General features: G+C 38.5%; 1 protein-coding gene across 2 annotated transcripts in view; it reads left to right on the top strand.

Moving 5' to 3' along the window:
• LOC103396149 (major facilitator superfamily domain-containing protein 8-like) overlaps nucleotides 1-1,391 on the top strand; it is a 39,336-nt gene extending 37,945 nt beyond the window's left edge. For both annotated transcript variants that reach the window (XM_025066235.1, XM_025066236.1), the window contains exon 12: nucleotides 1,195-1,391. The gene's annotated coding sequence lies outside the window, so the exon portion shown is untranslated. The remainder of the gene's footprint in view (nucleotides 1-1,194) is intronic.
• Nucleotides 1,392-4,856: the final 3,465 nt, after the last annotated feature.

Raw genomic sequence — 4,856 nt, 5'->3', positions numbered from 1 at the left:
ACATATTTCTGTGGAACGTATCATTTTTAATGGGTTTTTGTAGCTCTCCTTTGGCTAATGTTTTTTTTTTTTTACATATTTTCAGGCTAAGTGTGAGGTGTTTTAATTTTATTTTTAGTCTTAATTTTAATTTTTTTTTTACCTTTCTGGTCTGCTTTATTTAGGTGAGCTATTTTTGTATAAATTAGTAAAAAATAATATTTTTCTTTTACTAAGTTAGAATTGTCTTGACTTACAAACCTCCTCAAGTTAATTTTTTTTTTTTAAATTTCTTTATGATTTAAAAAAAACACAAATGGACCTAGCTGGTCTTCAGATCAACATTAAAAAGTTCCATTCCTTTTTTTAAAATCTGTATTGTGTATAAAAGCTGCCTGTATCTGATCTTAATAATCTGTCAGTGGTTCAGCGTTAAGAAGACCAGCAGCCATGAAATAAAAATGCTCGTCAGGCTGCCATCACCTCCTCTGCATTCACTGAACTGAGCCTCCTCATTAATGTCTCTGTGAGGAAACTGTCAATGCTGACTTTTCTCATCACCTAATGGTCTGTAATATGATAATGAAATATGAGATTTGCCGCCATTTTGCATTATCTCTGAAGCAGCAGTGGCGGCAGCGGCAGAGATGCTGGAGAAAAATCGTTCCTTTTCATTCCTGCAGAATGAAAACTGTGGCTGTTCTGTTTGTGATGCACATTAACCAGCCAGGCTGGAAACACGTCAAGTGTTAAATGACAAACAGGACGCAAATGTTTGCTTCTGACACTGTGTCAGGTCCCAGTTGTAGGAGAAAACATGCAGAGCAAACAAATTTGCGAATGCTAATTTGATCATAGACTGTTTGTTAAAAAAAGGTCAGGGTTGTTTGTAGACTTTGGAAACTCAGGTCAAAGACCCGATGTCGCAAATGAGACACTCTTCGATTTTGAATATCAGTAAACAGTTATGATCTCAGCCATTTGTTCTGAGTTTTCTCTAACAGAATTAATGTTACTTCTGTTTATGATGACGATCGCATTTAGAGGAAAATGGACCATAGTTCAGTATTGGTTGGATGTAGAACGCTGGAGAAAACCATTTAAATGTACAAGTATAAATCCAATTCAAAGATCTTTTTACAGTTGATTGCATTTTATGACGACATGTTTATGTCCAATGATGGCACTGAATGTCCATTTTTGATGTCTCCATAGGTCGTATATTTCCATCTGTCCGAGTTTGTTCCTGGAGAACGTGTTTTCCTCTTCTTCAGTCAGATCGGATTTGTCATCTTCATCAACCTGGTCTCCTGCTCCAAGGGCCTCTTCCTCCTCCAGGAACTCCTCCTCTTCAATATATAAAAATAAAAATATAAGAAAATAAAAATGACTAAACATTTTTTAACCCCTGTGTGGTGTTCGGGTCTGTGGGACCCGTTTTCACTTTTTAATAAAAGAAAAATTATTTAATTTTTCAAACTGAGACTCACTGACTTTGGCTCATTTTCTGTGAAGAACATATATCAGAATACATATTTAATGACCACACACCATACACCCCCCACCTACACATTTCTATTACATATAAGATGTCCGGGTCCACTGGACCCAGGGCTAATAGAAGTGTGGAAATTGATGTTCTGTGTACCACACGCACACACACACTCACACACACACCTACACATCTACACACACAGCAGGCCTAGACAGGAGGAGGACAGAGTGTAGGTACACAGAACATACCTATAACATATAAATGTGACCTAACAAAGGTAAAGGGCAAATATTAACCATATATATATATAGTTTATACTGCTTGTAATTGGGATAAGGTAAACATCTGTTCAGTATTTTAACATAAAAGTGTTGATTGTGAGGCATCAAAAGCCACAAAATGCAACGGGTCCATCAGACCCACAAACACTGGCTGAGTAACAACAATATGAACATTACACAAGGGTTAAGATGGAAGTTTATTGCCGAACATGTGCCTATGTTTGTTAAAAGAATAACCAAAATGATGTTTTGTAATGGAAATAATGAGATCAGAATATATATAACAAACATCTGAACATATACGAATATATACACTACCGTTCAAAAGTTTGGGGTCACTTAGAAATTTCCTTATTTTTGAAAGAAAAGCAATGTTTTTTTCAATGAAGATAACTTTAAACTAATCAGAAATACACTTTATACATTGCTAATGTGGTAAATGACTATTCTAGCTGCAAATGTCTGTGCTCTTCGGAGGTCCAGTTTCTCCACGGGCCACACTAACAGTATACTTTAATATTAAGGTGCGGGCCACAAAATATTGTACTGCGGGCCGCACTTGGCCCCCGGGCCGCGAGTCTGAGACCCCTGCTCTATAGGATTGAGGTCTGGGCTTTGACTCGGCCACTCCAGAACATTTACCTGGTTCTTTTTTAACCAGTCCTGTGTAGCTTTTGCAGTATGCTTCGGATCATTGTCTTGCTGGAAAATAAATCTTCTCCCAAGCCGTAGTTCTCTTGCAGACTGAATAAGATTGTCCACCAGGATTTGAGTGTATTTTGCAGCGTTCATTCTGCCCTCTATCTTTACAAGCCTTCCAGGTCCGGCTGCTGAGAAACATCCCCACAGCATGATGCTACCACCACCATGCTTAACAGTGGGGATGGTGTGTTTTTGGTGATGTGCAGTGTTTGGTTTCCGCCAAACATGACGTCTTGTCTGATGGGCAAAAAGCTCGATTTTGGTCTCATCAGACCAAAGAATCTTCTTCCACTTGACCACGTGCTTTTTGGCAAACTGTAGTCGAGATCTAATATGACTTTTCTTCAACAGTGGCTTTCTCATTGCCACTCTCCCATAAAGCTTTGACCGGTGAAGAACCCGGGCAGCAGTTGCTATATGCACAGTCTCTCCCATCTCAGCAGCTGAAGTTGTAACTCCTTCAGAGTAGTCGTAGGGGTCTTGGTTGCTTCTCTCACTAGTCTCCTACTTAGTTTACGAGGGCGGCCTGATCTAGGCAGATCCACACAAGTGCCATATTCCTTCCATTTCTTGATAATGGATTTCACTGAACTCCGGGGGATGTTCAATGCCTTGGAAATGTGTTTGTATCCATCCCCTGAATTGTACTTCTCAATCACCCTTTCCCTGAGATGCTTGGAGTGTTCTTCTGTCTTCATGGTGTAATTGTCACCAAGAATACTGATCCACCAGTCTGGACCATTCGGACACAGGTGTTTTATACCTCAATCACTTGAAGCACACCCACACCACTCAGGTGATCTTCATTTCACTAATTGTGAGACTATTGGCAAGAATTTGGACCTCTATTGAATTAGACCATTAACTTAAAAAGGGGGTGATTAACTATGCAAACAATTATATTTCTTTATATATTTTTATTTCATTGACATTACTTTGTAGAAATCTGTTTTCACTTTGACATTAAAGAGTTTTTTCCAATAAATGTTTGTGTTAAAAAAGCCAAATTGTATTGACCATGATTGATTTATGAAAGCACTAAAAGGGTAAAACATCCAAGGGGGTGAATACAGTAAACCCTTGTTTTTCGCGGGGGTTACGTTCCAAAAAGAACCCGTGATAGGCAAAATCCGTGAAGTAGAAATCTTTATTTTTTTTACAATTAAATACTCAGAAAAAGAAGAGAAAGAACGAACAAACCATTTTACAGTCTCAACCATTTGTTTCACAAATAAAGTAAAATAAAAGTACTTTAGAAACGTTTCAACAAATAACTTCTGTAATGTACTGTCAAATAATAATTTTAATCATCAACGTGAACAGAAGGCTTCAAATTGCGGAGATTAGCACCGCCCACCGTGAACGGGAGAAAATTAAAAATGATTATGAAAAAAATACAAATTACCTGGTCTTGTTGCGGGCAGTTGCAACCCTTTTTGAATCCTTATTAAAACTTATTGCTGCTGTCTTCCTTATGTTTTTTTCTTCCTTCTTTATGGAACGAACGGAAGATTCATTAATTCCATAATGCCGACCTACAGCCGCATAGCTTTTACCTTCATTTAGCATGTCCAATAGTTTTACTTTATCACCGATAGACAGCATCTTCCGCTGCCTTTTGGTCCCTACCGCAGGTACTTTTGCCGGTCCAGAGCGTTTTGTCGACATTATGGGGTTTGATAAACTCGAAATTGCAAGAGAATTTGCACGTACGTAATGTCAATTTGGCAAGCTGTTTTACGTATTTCTACATACTAAACCGCAACGTTATTGGCGCACAGGTAGAGAAGAAGCGGAGTGACTTTTTAGCCAATCAGAATGCAGAACACAATGCACGATGCAAATCCGTGAAGTAGCGAAACCGTGAAAAGTAAACCGCGTTATAGCAAGGGATCACTGTATATATAGCTGAAATAACCATTAACTAAAAAAAAAAAGTAGTTGAAAAATATAGTGGTGAAACACCTGGTGGGCATTTTGTATTTAAATTATTTATTTTGTAGATTTTCACCAATGAGCTTTTCTGTAACAGTCGTCAAAGCACGCCCTTAAAAAAAAAGAAAATTGTAAGAGACTAAACCAACTAAAAAAAAAAAAGAATGTGAACGTGAATGTCAGCGGTCAAGTGCAGGGGGCGCGCTGAAACGAGGAACGTTTGTATAACGGAAATAGAAATACGTTGTACGGTCCATATTTCCGGTTGTGGATCCGGCGCATGAGACACCAGTGTTAGCCGTTTGTGCTTCCAGCGGACGTTCAAGTCAAAAGACTGACCACGGTGGCTACATCTGACTGATTGAAATGGTGGGTTTTTGAAAACAATTGTCGGTTGTATTTTGTTTGAAATGGTAGTCGTTCAGCCGAGACCGTTCGTGCAATTTACGCTAGCATATGTTGCT

The sequence above is a fragment of the Cynoglossus semilaevis genome, chromosome 20 (genome assembly GCF_000523025.1).
Source record: "Cynoglossus semilaevis isolate Cse_v1.0 chromosome 20, Cse_v1.0, whole genome shotgun sequence".
Classification (NCBI taxonomy): Eukaryota; Metazoa; Chordata; class Actinopteri; order Pleuronectiformes; family Cynoglossidae; genus Cynoglossus; species Cynoglossus semilaevis.
Note: the sequence above shows the minus strand (reverse complement) of the source record. Positions and strands in the feature narration are given on the sequence as shown.